The sequence below is a fragment of the Nilaparvata lugens genome, chromosome 6 (genome assembly GCF_014356525.2).
Source record: "Nilaparvata lugens isolate BPH chromosome 6, ASM1435652v1, whole genome shotgun sequence".
Lineage (NCBI taxonomy): Eukaryota > Metazoa > Arthropoda > Insecta > Hemiptera > Delphacidae > Nilaparvata > Nilaparvata lugens.
This window is the reverse complement of record NC_052509.1, coordinates 50,479,602-50,498,194: the sequence shown is the minus strand read 5'-3', so window position 1 is coordinate 50,498,194 and position 18,593 is coordinate 50,479,602. Positions and strand designations below refer to the sequence as shown.

At 35.3% G+C, this 18,593-nt stretch overlaps 1 protein-coding gene across 1 annotated transcript in view; it reads left to right on the top strand.

Moving 5' to 3' along the window:
* Nucleotides 1-2,983: 2,983 nt before the first annotated feature.
* LOC111050083 (triple functional domain protein) overlaps nucleotides 2,984-18,593 on the top strand; it is a 463,117-nt gene continuing 447,507 nt past the window's right edge. The window contains 1 exon segment of the mRNA XM_039431097.1: nucleotides 2,984-3,179. The gene's annotated coding sequence lies outside the window, so the exon portion shown is untranslated.

Below are 18,593 nucleotides of genomic sequence, written 5' to 3'. Positions count from 1 at the left end.
TTGTGAAGTGATATCTTAGAATTTCTAACCGAAATAACAGTGTTCAGTGTTGTTATTCAGTGTTGGTGGTGATAATTTTATCCTAACTTGGATTATAATTGTGTGGAAGGTGTCTAGGATTAGAATACATCTTGTTGAATCTCAGGTTAGTTCAATGTACCTTTGAATAATATTCTTGGTTCTATTGTACCTTCTTGTAATTTAATTTATTTCCAACAACTTGAAACAATCTAGTTGTATTTGTCTCACAAAATATCACTAGGGTTAAAGCTTTTTTATAAAACATCCAGTATATTACTTCAATATTTGGTTACTCGTCCCATCGTTTGTTTACGTTTCCAACCGACAAAAGATTCATGTTGAAACTTGTCAATGTTAGACGTGATTCTTACTAATGAGCTACTATGACTATATTGTACAATATTTTTCGTTTTTGTGTGTCTGAAGACCAAGCATGATTTATGAAATTATAAATTATTGTGTTTGGCAAAACAATACATAAATCTTACTACCGGTTGACAAATTAGGTACATAGTGTTCATAAATCATAACTTGCACTAGAAATTTTAAATCGCCGTAAGTGCCAATTTTTAATTCGCCGTAAGTACCAATTTTTTATCAAATTCAAATTAATTTATTGTCGAAACGAACCAATGAAGTAAAAAATAAAAACATAATATGAAATCGAGTTAGCCTATACTAGGTGAACATTTTAAAACTTTGTTAAATGAACATTTTTACATTTTGTTAGCTTCTATGGATTGATTGAAAAAAAGCCTGTTGAATTTTAACTGTGATTAAGTTCCACATAAACCAATGAGAGTAGCCTTCTTTTTAAAAACGTTCAAGCTGATTAGTTCTTGTGACATTTAATAATAATTAAAATTTAACAAGCTTCTGTGTAGCCTTGCTTAGGCTACTGTACATAACATTTTGTCATGAAACAGTATAGTATTGTCCATAATTATGTACCGTTGTATTACATGATTGGCCCACAATAAATAGAATAATAATTTTTTTTTAAAATCTCACATGCCTAATACAGGGTGATTCTTAATTATGGTAAAATAATTTGATACGTGATAGTAGAGGTAAAAATAAGAAAAAAAAGTTCTTTTAAACATATATCCATAAACGCTTCATTAGCGAGCTATACAGAGTGAAAGAATTCGCCCGGAATTCAGTTCCTCTGGTGAAATACACCGATGCTGAATTGTTTGGGGACTAGCTCTTGGAAAACTTATGCTGGATTCATATGGAGAAATATCTGTAAAATTGAATAAAACTAGTCTGGAAGCTGTAGTGTGAGTAGTTTTTGATAAAAAAGTTGAAATGTGCAAAAGATCTAAGTAGAAAAACACAGACTTCTACGTTTGATGCCTAATAACTTTCTTCAATGACCAGTAAACAAATAATTTTTCGCAATAAAAATTGTAGAGAATTCAATTCTGAAAAGAATCATGTAAGCTGTGTAAACTAAATTTGAATAAAAGTTGAATAAAATGTATTATTATGTAGTACGTTACACCACAAAAATTTGCTGTTTTATGAGGAGAGAACTAATAATAACTCATAGGTTGTAGCTGATTGCAAATAGAACATGGATTTAAATAACAGCTGATTTATTTTGTTTAAAATAAGAAAATATTCAAAAGAAATTATCAGCTGAAAGTTATTTCCAGAAATATTTTAGCTCACTGTTGAACAAAACAACAAACTGCAAGTTATGCCTACTGTAACCGCGCTGTGTTTTTTGTTTTTTGTCTGTGCAGTTTAATGTCAATCAATCTATTATTTGGAGGATACTGAAAGAGCAACAATTACATCCATACCACTTCCAGAAAGTTCATACTCTATTGCCACGAGACTGTATTCCCCGTGATGGTATTTGCCGATGGTTTTTAGAAACACTTGTTAACCCAAACTTTTTAACAACCGTTTTATTTACCGACAGGGCACACTTTACAAGAACAGCTATCGTTAACGTCCACAACCAACATATTTGGGCAGATGAGAATCCTCATGCTATCAATCCTAATCGTCCACAACATCAGTTTTCAATAAACATTTGGGCAGGAATCATAGGAGATCATCTACTTCTGTTCGAGCTTCCTCCCAGGCTTAATGGCATAATCTACTTAAACTTTTTGAGAGAGGAGCTATTTATCTTACTTGAAGATGTACCTCTTCAGTTGCGCCAAAACATATGGTTTATGCATGATGGAGCTCCAGCACACTTCAGTGTTGCTGTTCGTGAACACCTGAATCACAGCTTTCCAAATTAATGGATAGGCCGAGGTGGGCCAGTACCATGACCAGCTAGGTCACTAGACTTAAATCCTTTGGATTTTTATCTTTGGGGACACTTGAAAACCTTGGTTTACAATACTCCGATTGATAACATTTAAGAACTCCGATTCAGGATTTTGAACGGAATAGAAATGATAAAGCAGACTCCTGAAATATTTGAACGGGTCCGACAATCGATGAGAAGACGTCTGAACATATGCATTCAGAACAACGGAGGTCACTTTGAACATCATCTTTAGTCTTTGGTATAAGTTCAATGTCATTTAGATATGTTACCATTCTTGTATAAATAATAAAATCTATCCAAAATTTGATAATCTATATTTTCCCTATTATTGGCATAGAAGAAGTAGTAACTTACCGTACCTGTATGAAGAAGATTAGAATACTCAAGTTTTGTGGCATGTTCGAGAATATTGTGACATGCGATTATGGAAAAATAATGTGTGTTATCACAATTTTTGGTATACTTTTTATAAATCAAATTTTTTGTTGGTAGCCTTTATATAAAATTACAATTTACGATGCGGTAATTCAAATAGCCCGGGTCTGACAGGCTTAGGTACAGTTTAGACCGCTAGGTAGCGTGGAGTCTCTAGTGAAATTGCACGATATCTGTTGAGAGAAGATGGCAACATCGTTTGTAACCGATCAGAACTCAGCAGTTGAATAGTTGAATTCCGTAATGGCGTCATGTCAAGTCGGTAGTGTGTGTCAGTGATGTTTGTGAAGTGATATCTTAGAATTTCTAACCAAAATAACAGTGTTCAGTGTTGTTATTCAGTGTTGGTGGTGATAATTTTATCCTAACTTGGATTATAATTGTGTGGAAGGTGTCTAGGATTAGAATACATCTTGTTGAATCTCAGGTTAGTTCAATGTACCTTTGAATAATATTCTTGGTTCTATTGTACCTTCTTGTAATTTAATTTATTTCCAACAACTTGAAACAATCTAGTTGTATTTGTCTCACAAAATATCACTAGGGTTAAAGCTTTTTTATAAAACATCCAGTATATTACTTCAATATTTGGTTACTCGTCCCATCGTTTGTTTACGTTTCCAACCGACAAAAGATTCATGTTGAAACTTGTCAATGTTAGACGTGATTCTTACTAATGAGCTACTATGACTATATTGTACAATATTTTTCGTTTTTGTGTGTCTGAAAACCAAGCATGATTTATGAAATTATAAATTATTGTATTTGGCAAAACAATACATAAATCTTACTACCGGTTGACAAATTAGGTACCTACATAGTGTTCATAAATCATAACTTGCACTAGAAATTTTAATTCGCCGTAAGTGCCAATTTTTTATCAAATTCAAATTAATTTATTGTCGAAACGAACCAATGAAGTAAAAAATAAAAACATAATATGAAAGTGAGTTAGCCTATACTAGGTGAACATTTTAAAACTTTGTTAAATGAACATTTTTACATTTTGTTAGCTTCTATGGATTGGTTGAAAAAAAACCTGTTGAATTTTAACTGTGATTAAGTTCCACATAAACCAATGAGAGTAGCCTTCTTTTTAAAAACGTTCAAGCTGATTAGTTCTTGTGACATTTAATAATAATTAAAATCTAACAAGCTTCTGTATAGCCTTGCTTAGGCTACTTTACATAACATTTTGTCATGAAACAGTATAATATTGTCCATAATTATGTACCGTTGTATTACATGATTGGCCCACAATAAATAGAATAATTAATTCTTTTTAAATCTCACATGCCTAATATATGTATTTTTTGAAGTATAATTATTCTGAGTTATTTTTCACAGAAGGTGGATCAAGAGCTACTATTGAAGCTCCCAACTTACATTATTTCAGTATTGAATAGATTTCCCATAAATCTATAATTCTATCTATATTAATTGATAATCTCAAACAATAAACTGTTGATTAAATATATCTCATAAAATACATTTTAATTTTTTATAAAAACATTTTAATTTTTTATTACCTAGCATGAGAGAACCCTAAACTAGTTAGGCTAGGTAAGTTAGCTGAAGTCTTACTTTTTACACAGCAAATGAAATCGCGACACAGATTAAAACCTTTTTATTCTTTATTGCGGTCAAATTCATTTCTGTAAGCTACTTCGATGGCATAGCTATAGATAGGACCCTGAACTATGCAAGTTTGAACCCATAGAAAACCAAAAGTCTCAGTTCGCTCACCTTCATCCATTCAATTTCTATGTGGTCGTAAAGCTCTTGGCAACGTCTATCGTTATTATATCGTCCTAGATTCAAGGCTTGGAAGGATAATAATGAGAAATGAGTGTACAGTTGCTCCTCAAGTGATCAAGTGTTCAAAGATAGTAGGGTAACATACACATGCAGCTCCAAATTATTTGAGCGATTAGATGGCATTATGAGATTTATATTGAATGGTATTACGACTTTCTATTCCGTTTCCCCATAAAATCCAAAGACTGTCCTTGTTTAGCCTAAGTTATTTGACAAAAACTTTACAAATTCCATTCCGCACTAGAATAGTGTACAAAATAAGTTGACTGACAAAATGCGTTCTACACCGGAGTGTAGTATAAAATATGTTTTATTGGAAATACATGATCGATCAATTTTCATCCATTAACCAAAAAAAACATGCTCAATCATTTTGAGTGTAGAAAGGAAAAGTAAGTTTTCTTTAAAATCAGTCAAAACCCCACTGCTGTCATAACTGACCTCATCCTTGAATGCAACCTCCCAATTTTATTTTGGCAAGATTCTTCAACAGTCAGCATTGGTTGAATGCGTTACTTAAAATTTATGCTGACCGTTTAAAGAGAATCTTACTATAACTGAGGACACTGAACCCATTATTTGCCAAACTGTTCCGAAAACTGCAGTGGATTGTTAGAATCAAGTAGTAGAAGAGCAAGTAAGTAAATCCTATTCTTTCTACTGTCTCAGTTCCTCCCGTTTATCTTTCAATTCTTTCCACTCTTCTGGCATAGCTGCATTTTTCGAACAGAGTAATGTGTTTTCGGATCTCTTCTTTATCGAACATAACGACTCCAGAGAGAGGGAGAGAGGGTGAGAGTGTGAGTGTGATCAAACGCTGCGGCAAAATTGCAGATTACTGGATACGTGGTTACCAATCCTTTCTGAGTTTTCTATCCTGCTTCTTTCCTTTTGCCGAATCTCTTTATCCTATTTTCTTTCCTTTTTCAATCTGTGGATGGTTGTTGTCGTCTGCTTTTGGATCGTCGCCATACTTCATCCCGTCTCATCTTATCTTTATTTTCCGTTTCTATCACCACCCTGCTCCAATGTTGCAATTCTTCTGCTGATATCTCTCAATTAGGCCCTGCTTTCCTATGAGTTTCTGCTTGGCTAAACGGAAAAGAATACCAATGGTTCTTATGAGAGTTTTCACACAAACAATGAAAATGTGTGAACGCCCCCACAAGAACCAATGATATTGCTTTTCTGTTCACCACAAAAGGAAAGCTATATCAATGAGAGTTTTCACACATTGACAGAATAAAATATTCCCATAAGAACATATGGTTTGCTTCTCTATCAAGCGGAAATTCAGCAAATCTGGGATTTAATGTTAATGTCTAGTCTGGTGTCCTGGGTTAAGATGACGTAGCCTCAAGCACAGTTATTGAGAATTTGAAAGATTAATATGCAGCAACAATTTATTCTCAATTAAGTGTTGTGAATGCTTTTCACTGAAGCATTGCTCCAGTTGGATCTATTCCACTCCTCTACCAAAAAGAAAGAAATTGATTTTTTTAAATCAAAAGAACCTCTTTATCTAATTAATACTACAAATAAATAATACTCTGAAAGCATTGGAAGTTTAATAGACTATTACTGCTTATCCATTAAAGATTCCTCTCATAGAAACATGTCAAATAAATACATATCAATCGTAATAAACCTCCTTTGAGTAGAGATCCAAAAAATATGAAAGAAGTAAAATGATCTTTTTTCTATTTATTTTAGCGCCATTGCAGCAAACTATCACATTTTGCTCTTCTTTCGCAAATAAACATTTCTAAAAGAAGTGAATATACATTTTTAATTCAACAGGAGTGTAGAAATCCATGGCAAATACAGTTTCGTAGAGAGGATATTTATGAAAATTAGCATTTGGAGCGACGTTTAATGTCGTTCTTGTTTACGATGAAAGCTGGAATCACTTGATTTGAAGCGAGGGTCAATATTTATTGCAATAAACATTTAAATTGCAAACTTTATGAGCCGAAAAGTCCTTCCGTTCGCGTATTTATTACTTTTCATCGTGTCAGCAAATTTGAAACTTTGACAGGGCTAAAACTCGTTGGACCGTTCAGCGTGGCTAATCTCTCTTCTGATAGGGCTTCTGACTGTGGCCGAATTAATTCCATGTTCTGCGAAATTGAACAAAAATAATTTACTCAGCTGTCAGTTGTGGATCTCGGTTTTGATTTTGAAATTTGTTGGGTTTCAATCATGGAGACTGTTTGTTCGTACAAACATTAATCGTAGTTGTTTTTTCGTTAGAATATTCCGCAGGCAGAATTGACTCAACATAGCAGCTTGAGCACTAATATAATCCTCATAATGTTAATCGGAGGTGAGGAGAAATAATACGGTATCAGAGTATCGTTCTGAAATAACTGGCAACGAATACACAAGCTCTAAGCATTTTCGTTTCAATTTAAATTATGTATTTTAAAAAAATTTCAATTTCTTTAAATTTATAGCTCAGCACATGTCATTCAGAACTCATACTTTAGTTCCAAACAGTTCTGTACTAGGCCTACTTGTTATTGTCAAAACCAAAAATTTATTAGAACAATTCGATATACTAGTTTTGGTAGTTATACCAAATACAATTTTTATTTCTGAAGAGACAGGGGCTTGTTTCTCGAAAAGTCGTCTACAATCGGAGAAATACCCCTACACTCTTGACTTGTAGTAGAAGGGCTAGTTTGCAATCAAGGTTAGCTTCATATGTCAAGTGTATAGAAGCCTATTTCTTCTATCTCTGCAAGATTATTAAATCAAGAATTGATACTACTATTATGTTAGTATATATACTACGATATTATGATAGTATAGATACTATTACTATGGCCATAGATTCTCAATAAATTCATGGATTTAATGAATTTTAGGAGGGTTCCGAACTAAACATACGTGTTGCTGGAGGTCACCACCGTCTGTTATCAGATGTGGACTGAAGTTGACACCTTTCCTACAGGTGAACCATGAGTACGGCGCCTATTTGATCAGTGCTTCTATAGTGAGATGCACATTAACGGTTAAAATTCCTTTAAAATAACATTCATGTTTCTCATTCAACCAATGCTTACGGTTTGAAGGTAATCCTACTATAGACTACTCTGCCTCATAGAAAGACTATTGTCCTCAATGTACTAGAAATAGGCTATCATCATATTAGAAAATAATATAGTAGTCTAATCATATTTTTTAGTACATTGGTGTACCCTATGTGATGATTTTGAACTTTGAAGTGCTTTCATTAAATCCTCTTGAATGTAACCCTCTTGAAATGTCTCTAGTAATATAGAGGATCCTTCTAGAGTAAAACATCAGTCACTTTCTCTCTCTCTCTCTCTCTCTCTCTCTCTCTCTCTCTCATTCTCTTTTTCTTTCTTTCTCACGAAGAAGCACTCGTTAATAAATCGGGAAACAGAAACAATGGTGGAATATTCTCAGAGAGCAAGGACAGAAAATACGTTCCATTACCTTTTCACCTCTTCATCTTCCTCTTTCTACTTCTTCTTCTTCTCCATCTGCTCTTCCTCTTCATCGTCGCATATTATTTATCTGTGAGAGTGGCTTTCACACTGCATTTGGTTCTTTTCTTTGCTCGTTTAGAAGGTAGCGATGCCGCCCATGGGAAGCCCAATTGCCATTCATTTTCTGAGCTACAATGCGATACACTTCAAACTGTCAGCATTCCTCATGAATGACGTTAATGCTTCCCATTCGACTAATGTTGACAGTTTAAAGTGAATGATGCTCATTCAGTTGGTGTCTTGGGATCTAAGTTGTCGATTCCTTTTTTGTATTTTCATTTCAGAGAAGCGTTCAATCATAGATATAATTTATTTGAATCATCGAACGATTTTATTTGTTTCCTTAGAAGCAGTTTGTTGATAATTTAATTGTTATATGATTGATGTTTTCGTATTTCTTCATAACGAATAAAATGAATAGAATGGGTCTTGGAATATCGCAAATGTCTCTCTAGAGTCTAGGAGTCTAGGATATTGATTTCTCAGTATGATTTTGTCGTATATCCTGGAGTATTCTGTATGGGGGTTTGTCATAAAAGCATTCAATAATAGAATAATTCAAAAACCAAGTCAAATCGTTACTTCTTCTCATATATAATTACCAATTACACTCTCAGTGACAAAGTGCTCTTTTAAGTTCTACTTCGAACTGTTTGCATCCCTTATAGGCCTAAATATCGTGTCATAACCTGCTACATCATCAATCACATTATCCGACAAATTATAGTTCTGAAAAATGTCAAATTATTTACATTAGTTTCCATGTTCTGCGAATGTCTGAGAATCGAGTTCTGAAACAGCTTGTAATGCGTAAATAAGAGAGAATGTGGCAAGTATGTTGATGAACTAAAACAGGATCTCAAGAAATAGGCTTAGAAGTTGAGGATGCCATTGATAAATTGAAAATAAACCATTTACTTCAAACGCGCTCATTCAATTTGCCAAAATGCACAGGGAGATTGTAATCACCGATGCAGAAAGACGACAACGATCCGAGAGAATGAAGAAATATTGGGCTGATCGAAAAGCCAGACAACTTCAGAACCAAGGACGATTTTAGTAGATTTACTCAAGTGGTCCAATGTGGCCAAAAAAGACGAAAAAATCATAAGTTCACAATTCTCGATTACTCTATTGGGTTTTGGAAACGAGACGAAAAAAGCAATAGATGAACAGGTAAAAATTCTAGTGAAATTGGTGAATATTCCTTATTTTATATTACATTATTATGTGATTAAGTTTTCCTTTTTTTATTACATTATTTTCCGAATGACTTGGTTTTTGAATTCTATTACTAAAACGTTTTATGACAAACCCCAATGCAGAATCCTCAATTTTATGACAATAGCATACTGAAAAATCAATATCCTAGACTCCTAGACCCTAGAGAGACATTGGCGATATTCCAAGACGTGTCTAGCTTGGTGCCCGTTCTATGATCTAGGGAGGCATTAGCCACTTAGCTTGAATGTAACTATGAAGTATGGACTAGCTACTTGAGACACTTTAATTGCATTCAACCTTTACGGTATGCGCATAAGTTGGACAAGTTATCAAAGATTCATGATGTTGAAGTGCCGTAAGCCAAAAGGGTGGTCAGGATGGCAGGTAGTGGTGGGGGTGGAATTGATCCTAGCGACCCTCTTCTGGGTCTTGAAGTCTAGACTAGTCTTGACATGCTTCTATCAACTGCTATTCAGCTTCATTGCTCCTCGAAAATATGTAGGAAACTCTGAAACGATCTTGTCGGTTACAATGTGTCCTCGATATAATTGTATTTGAATTTATAATAATCAAATAAGACTCGGTTGCTGGTACTTCCATTATATTTAATCGCTAACCGTGGTTAGTGGAATCATAAAGTGAGGATACCGTTTAATCAAGATACCTTGAATATTTGTCTCTGGTGGAGTGGTCGTAGAATTGTCGACCGATTCTGGCGGCATAGCTCTGGTCAGTTAACGTTACTTAAGTAGGGTTAAATTTGAAGTTCGATCGGGAGTTAGCTTATAAAAATTCTAATTTCAAGTTTCAGGAAGTAGGTAGTGTGAGTGTACTTACACCAAGTTGTTTAGAATTTTGATGAAATTTCTAGTAGTTTTCATATTTTTACATTGTCTGCAAACAATTTGGCAACAGTGCGGAGTTGGAGAAGGATGGAGCTATCTGCTTTCTCAAGTGACTGACAAGGATAGCAAACCAATGTTAAGTGCTGACTTAATAACGTGAATCTCACTATAGAGAGATAATGGTGTAGCAGCCGAAACTTGAGTCTCAATGTTTTTATTAATAATTTGTAAATTTGACAATTTCAATTACTGCACCTCGCATTCTCCCAATATTAGTTTTGTACTGTGTGCCATTGTAGTTTTTCAGGAGAATGACGTTTCTGGAAAAAACTCTAAATTAGACTCCTGCTGATCTGACAGATAACAGTCTGCAGATTGTCTGTTAACTGTATTCAACTATCTTTCTATTTTTAGTATCCTGTGGAAATCTAGCAAATGTAGCTCATCTACTACAACACAGAAAGCTTCATTTTAAATTGAGACTTAATTTCATCAGTTTATTCCAGTTGCCTCTACAGAATCTGCTTGTTGTAAAATGTGTAGTATTGACTTCTCAGTCAGGACTTCTTCTCAGGGATGCTTCTCCACGTTACAATCCTGCTCTCACCATAAGTAGGTCGTCGTAGTACTTCTCTTCACCTTCTCACCACCCCTACACCTCACCCCATTGCACTGTGCAATTTTATCATGCTTCTCTGTGTAGATAAAACACGCTGCTTCTCGCTTCTATCAACTACGCAATCTCTGACAATTCCAGATCTTCTCTCTGTTGTATCATTTATGTCTTCCTGTGGGATAGAAACCCTCCTTCTGGTCCTTTTAGTCTCTTTTTCTTTTCGTTCTTCTTATTTCAACTCAGTTCACTTCATTACCCTCATCCTCGTTTACTTTATCTCACATTTATTTGTTCTATATTTTTTCTACTTCGACCCTATCTAAATCGTTGATATACCTATATACCCTATCCTTATCGTCAACTTTGTTACTTCTTCATCTTCACATTTTTTTCTCTATTTTCAGCTCCTGCTTCAAATTTTTAGATTTTTAGCTTTTAGATCTTTATTCTTTTTTACAATGAAGCACAGATCGGGAGAGAAAAACTAAGAATACCTTGTACTATTTCTCTCCCAAATTTAGGAAACATTAAAAGTCCGAAATGAGATTATGTCTTCTAGATTTCCACAAAAATTTTCAGTCCAAAAATATTTATACAAACCATTCTTTTGAATTTAGATGTTCCAAATACCAGAATAATAATAATTTATAACACTCAGTTATTTTTAAAATAGAGAATATTCACTTAGCCAGAGTATATGATATCTTGTAGTATTGATTAAACTCTCTTTTAATCTTCTCCCACACACCACACATCATGTTCACTTCTTTTTACGCTTTTTGTTCTTTATATCTCCTCCAAGCCCATCTGTATCTTTACGAAGCTTGTCATATTTCTCTTTCTTCTACCTTCATCCTTGGTGCATTAATAGCCTTACCCCATCCTCTCGGCAAATTTATTCATTCATTGAAATAAGAACGCAGAATATTATTTTAAGGTGCGTACAGACTGCTCGGCTCTGCTCCGCAACCGAACGTCACTCCAGCAGAGCGATTGATGATCGACCGGGGAGCAACAATGGTTCGACCGGGGAACGCGAGAAGATCTAACATCTTCCGTAACGTTCATGATGGGTGCGTGGGCGGCGCGACTGTAGTTCGATGGAGGAACGAGGGCGGTACAATGGAGGAGCTCGGTGCGGGTTGGAAGAGCGTATATGTGTACGCAGCTTTATAATAAGACAAAGTTATCACAAATAGTTGATTTTTTAGAATAATGATAAACCAGTTCCTGTTGTTTACTAATATGTAGTTACCATTCCATTAATTATCAACACCATTATCAAGTTTTATTCATGAAAGTGTCAATGATAAGACAATAAAAACTATTCTGTTATCATTTTAATAAATAAGTTGTGAGAATCTCAAATCCTTTCATTCGATACTCTTCAATTTTGATCCCCTTTGCTAACGTTTATTTCTTTGTAGTCTATCTAACATTTTCATGAGAAATGAAAGTGTATAGTGTAATACGAGTATTTCTTTTCTCTCGTCTTCCATCTCTGAATACATCAGTATCTCTCCATGTTTATTCCCTATCCTCATCATTTTCCAATTTTTATGTCTATCACAATCCCCTTCACGCACGTTTTACTTTCCATAGAGATATCCATCCCTTTCATGAGAAATACTTTCATGAGAAATCATATTCTATCTCCAAATACTTAATCTACATTCCCATCTTTCAATCTTCATCCTTGTCTCCTGTACACCTTTTTTAGAGATATTTGTCCCTTTTTGAGAATGCTCTCTTCCTCTAAAAGAATCTTTATCTTTATCCTTAGTTTATTTTTCTGCCTATAACAATCTTCCCTATGCAAGTTCCTTTCTAACGCTCTATTATACACTATCAGCTCTCTATTTTTATCAGTTCTTGATTTTCCCGCCTATAACCTCCCTTCCTATGCTAGCTTCTTCCCATCGCTTTTCATATCTCTTTCTCTCTCTTTGCCTCTCTTGTCTTCCCCTAGATTTCCCCCAGCTATAAAGCATGCACGCGTCTAAAACTGTGCACACCACTCACTCACTCTCTCGCTCTCTCTCTCTCTCAGTAGAGTTGTAGTATTGATTCAATCCACATCCACACTGTCCGCTGCTTTACTCACTCTTACTACCCTCTGCTACCCTTTCACCCTTCTACTCCTCACCTCCTCCTATTACCTCTCCACCTCTCCTACCTACCTACACCCCTCTCCCCTTGTTCGCACGTTGGTGACCAGTGTTACTGACGTCAGTATTGGTTGAATAGTTGGCATTGGTGTTGTTTATAAGCAATGCTGGCAGTTTCAAGTGTATCTCAGTTCTATGTACATGTGTATAGTTCTGTGGTTTGTAGAGAGGTATCGTTCTCGACGTGTTTTGCTTATCATGGACCTGCGTTCCACTGAAAATTGCCTGTGTGTTTTAGTCAGTGCTTACTTCCTAGTTTACCTATCATCACCATAATCATCATCATCGTTGTTATCATCATCATCCCACATTTATGATGATCCTCATCATCAAAGTCGTCGTCATAGTCATAATCAATGCAGCAACATTGTTGCGAACTTGATTGTTATTATACATGTTGAAGATTGTGTGTTGTTTGTATTTACCAGTTGTGGAGGTATGTGATGAAATGCTGCGAGATATTTAATTTTGGTGGTGAAATGGTGTGGGTTGTAGGGATTTCATGGAACGCAATGGACACAATCTTGATGCATCAAAACTCATCTCAAAACGGCTAAAACTTCATATTGAATCATTCGGAAAAAAGCAACACAACTACTGTATATTTAAAATATCACATCTGATTAAACGAATAAATTGGCGAAACTCAAGTCAGCTATATGTAGCACACATTTATACACTGCAACAAACATAACAACTAGGCTCTGTGATAGATTAAATATTGTAATGTGATGCTGTCAATTCTATTTAGATTGATTTTAGTTGTATTGTGTTTATCGAGTATTATTGATTTCAAATGAGTTTTATTGAGCTATGTTGTTTTGAGTTCATTCAAGTTCATCTTAGAAGTAGTGTCAAGTTGATCTATTTTTGTTGTATTTCATGTAAGAATGTATTCTTTTTGTTAATCTCTGTATTAAACTTGTATGTGTGTGAAAAAAAATTGAATAAAATATCCGAACTGAATTTCTTGTGCAAATCGAGTTGGGTTTTTATAGTGAGATGGAGTTGCTTTTTACGCTTTTTGTTCTTTATATCTCCTCCAAGCCCATCTGTATCTTTACGAAGCTTGTCATATTTCTCTTTCTTCTACCTTCATCCTTGGTGCATTAATAGCCTTACCCCATCCTCTCGGCAAATTTATTCATTCATTGAAATAAGAACGCAGAATATTATTTTAAGGTGCGTACAGACTGCTCGGCTCTGCTCCGCAACCGAACGTCACTCCAGCAGAGCGATTGATGATCGACCGGGGAGCAACAATGGTTCGACCGGGGAACGCGAGAAGATCTAACATCTTCCGTAACGTTCATGATGGGTGCGTGGGCGGCGCGACTGTAGTTCGATGGAGGAACGAGGGCGGTACAATGGAGGAGCTCGGTGCGGGTTGGAAGAGCGTATATGTGTACGCAGCTTTATAATAAGACAAAGTTATCACAAATAGTTGATTTTTTAGAATAATGATAAACCAGTTCCTGTTGTTTACTAATATGTACTAATATGTAGTTACCATTCCATTAATTATCAACACCATTATCAAGTTTTATTCATGAAAGTGTCAATGATAAGACAATCAAAACTATTCTGTTATCATTTTAATAAATAAGTTGGGAGAATCTCAAATCCTTTCATTCGATACTCTTCAATATTGATCCCCTTTGCTAACGTTTATTTCTTTGTAGTCTATCTAACATTTTCATGAGAAATGAAAGTGTATAGTGTAATACGATATTTTTTCTCTCGTCTTCCATCTCTGAATACATCAGTATCTCTCCATGTTTATTCCCTATCCTCATCATTTTCCAATTTTATGTCTATCACAATCCCCTTCACGCACGTTTTACTTTCCATAGAGATATCCATCCTTTCATGAGAAATATTTTCATGAGAAATCATCTTCTATCTCCAAATACTTAATCTACATTCCCATCTTTCAATCCTTGTCTCCTGTACACCTTTTTTTAGAGATTTTTGTCCCTTTTTGAGAATGCTCTCTTCCTCCAAAAATAATCTTTATCTTTATCCTTAGTTGATTTTTCTGCCTATAACAATCTTCCCTATGTAAGTTCCTTTCTAACGCTCTATTATACACTATCAGCTCTCTATTTTTATCAGTTCTTGATTTTCCCGCCTATAACCTCCCTTCCTATGCTAGCTTCTTCCCATCGCTTTTCTCTTTGCCTCTCTTGTCTTCCCCTAGATTTCCCCCAGCTATAAAGCATGCACGCGTCTAAAACTGTGCACACCACTCACTCACTCTCTCGCTCTCTCTCTCTCTCAGTAGAGTTGTAGTATTGATTCAATCCACATCCACACTGTCCGGCTGCTTTACTCACTCTTACTACCCTCTGCTACCCTTTCACCCTTCTACTCCTCACCTCCTCCTATTACCTCTCCACCTCTCCTACCTACCTACACCCCTCTCCCCTTGTTCGCACGTTGGTGACCAGTGTTACTGACGTCAGTATTGGTTGAATAGTTGGCATTGGTGTTGTTTATAAGCAATGCTGGCAGTTCAAGTGTATCTCAGTTCTATGCACATGTGTATAGTTCTGTAGTTTGTAGAGAGGTATCGTTCTCGACGTGTTTTGCTTATCATGGACCTGCGTTCCACTGAAAATTGCCTGTGTGTTTTAGTCAGTGCTTACTTCCTAGTTTACCTATCATCACCATAATCATCATCATCGTTGTTATCTTCATCATCCCACATTTATGATGATCCTCATCATCAAAGTCGTCGTCATAGTCATAATCAATGCAGCAACATTGTTGCGAACTTGATTGTTATTATACATGTTGAAGATTGTGTGTTGTTTGTATTTACCAGTTGTGGAGGTATGTGATGAAATGCTGCGAGATATTTAATTTTGGTGGTGAAATGGTGTGGGTTGTAGGGATTTCATGGAACGCAATGGACACAATCTTGATGCATCAAAACTCGTCTCAAAACGGCTAAATCTTCATATTGAATCATTCGGAAAAAAGCAACACAACTGTATATTTAAAATATCACATCTGATTAAACGAATGAATTGGCGAAACTCAAGTCAGCTATATGTAGCACACATTTATACACTGCAACAAACATAACAACTAGGCTCTGTGATAGATTAAATATTGTAATGTGATGCTGTCAATTCTATTTAGATTGATTTTAGTTGTATTGTGTTTATCGAGTATTATTGATTTCAAATGAGTTTTATTGAGCTATGTTGTTTTGAGTTCATTCAAGTTCATCTTAGAAGTAGTGTCAAGTTGATCTATTTTTGTTGTATTTCATGTAAGAATGTATTCTTTTTGTTAATATCTGTATTAAACTTGTATGTGTGTGAAAAAAAAACTGAATAAAATATCCGAACTGAATTTCTTGTGCAAATGGAGTTGTGTTTTTATAGTGAGATGGAGTTGCTTTTTATCATGTTTATTTAGCTCAGCTCTCTCACTGGGTTAAATTATTTATTCCTGAAACTAATATCGAATCTGTTGCATCGAACTGCATAATACTTTTACATGTTACAGCATATGTGAAAGTAAGCCACAATAATTTACTTACTAGGCCACTTCTCTTCTTCAGCAACAGTTGTTACCCACAATGCGATTGTAATCTTTTGATTCAAGCATGCATTATGCAGAAGGAAACTAGGTCTGGTTAAGATGTGTATAGTTAGATTTCCTTCAAACTGTCAGCATTCGTCAAATGTGGAGCAATGTTGTTATCCATGAGGAATGCTGTTTAAAGATAATATCACTATAAAATACAATATTATACGTAGCCTATTATATGTGATTCAAATATAATCAACCAGATTGAAAGGGGGCCCAGCTCCCCGAAAATTCATGTTTAAATGTAAGTTTTTAAGTGTTTTTAATCTATCCGTGTCGTGTGTATCTTGTCTATATTTATATTATAAAACTCTAAAAGTGTTTTTGTTTAACTTTAAGCTGTTAAAACTTTAAAACTGTCAAGTGCTCTATATATATATGTATCCCATGGTTTTTTATATTTGTAACATTTTATTGTATTTTATTTGTTTTGTAATTCTTTGTTATTTTGTTTTGTCTTGTTTTGTGTGTTTTTAATAAATTGAAATAGTACAAATCAATTGGTGTTTCTTCCTCTTTTCAAGTTTTCATAGGTCTCAAATGTAGCCAAGTAAAGCTGCGTAGTCGTTTGCTTGTCTGGCAATTCCAATATACAATAAGTTACAATAATTCTATTGCGAGATTCACTTTTATCTTGCAGCATTTCTTATGAATAACACCAATGCTTCCCATCCGATCAATGCTGACAGTGAGAAGTGTATATCAACCTAGAAGCTGACTCTGTGAAACACATCTCGTGCAGAAATACAGCCCTAGATTAACAAAAGACGTGGTATATGGTGGTAGGCGTTGCGCTGCTTATTAGCTCTTTTCAGTTTGGTAGTGCAGAAACCAAAAGAATAATTTCAAGAGGAACGAGAACTATTGAAAGTTGGAAAGAATGCATCATGCGAGATTATTAGTGCTCTTTGAAAGGGATTAGAAAGGGATGTGGTTTGATGGGAGAGGAATGAGAGGAGGAGAGGATAAGAAGGATGACGAGGTGGAGATGGAGAAGTAAGAGGTTGTAAAGAAAGGAGATGGGAGGATGGAGAGGATGAAGAAGATATTGAAGGGGAAGAGAATGAGAATCAATGGTGAAGAGGATGTAGAGAAGGGACGAAGGATAAGGATGTGGTGAAGGAGGAATAAGGAGAGGAGGAGGAAGATGTGGAGAAGAATGACGATTAAGGGGAGTAGTTTGGGAAGAATAGTTGTGAAAGGTAAGGTGAAAGAGAGGAAAGCAGAATAGATTGAGAAGTAAACGAGACAGAACAATTGAAGGTAGAAAAAGGTGAAGAAGACGAAAAATAACAAGAAAAAGAAACAAAGAAGATGGAGAGGAAAAATAACAAGAATTGCAGAATGTAAGAAAGAGTTAATGGAAAAAATTAATTTATAATTGGAGAAACAAGAATTGAAAGATGGTACAGAACGCATATTACTAGAGGAGGATAATTGGGATGTAGTGGAAAGAAGGAAGGAAGGAAGAAAGAAGAAAAGCATGAGGCTGAGAAAGATGAGGAAAATAATGTAGAAGAAAAGGATATGATTGGAGTTTGGGGGAAGAGAAGGATATGAGGAGGAAGATTGTGGAGAGGCTCGAAGTAGTGGGGTGGAGAAGAGCTTACATAGTTGAGGAGGAGGAAGAATAGGATGCGTTTTTAGCAGAGAATAATAGATAATTGCACAATGTAGCAGTCAATGGATGGAAAAAATACATAATAGAAGAATGGAAAATGGGAGAATGGGAGAGTGAACCTCCATTTTCATTATCACTACTCCCCCCCCCACCTACTCACCACGTCTTTGCGACGACATTGTTTGTTTTAACCCTTATTCTGAAGGGGGTCTGTGTGCCCCGAGGGAGTCCGCGTACCCTTGCAACAAAAGTATGAAATAATTGTTGACCGTGGTTTGCTGGAAAATGTGCTGGTGGAATGCTTGCATTGTTCTGGGAGGCTCTCTCAATTTGGTCCGCTGTTATTTCTTGTTCCAAAATATTTATTCTTCAATTTATTTTGCTGTGAGATAAATTGGTTCATACTCTAAATTTATTATTGGAGCTTG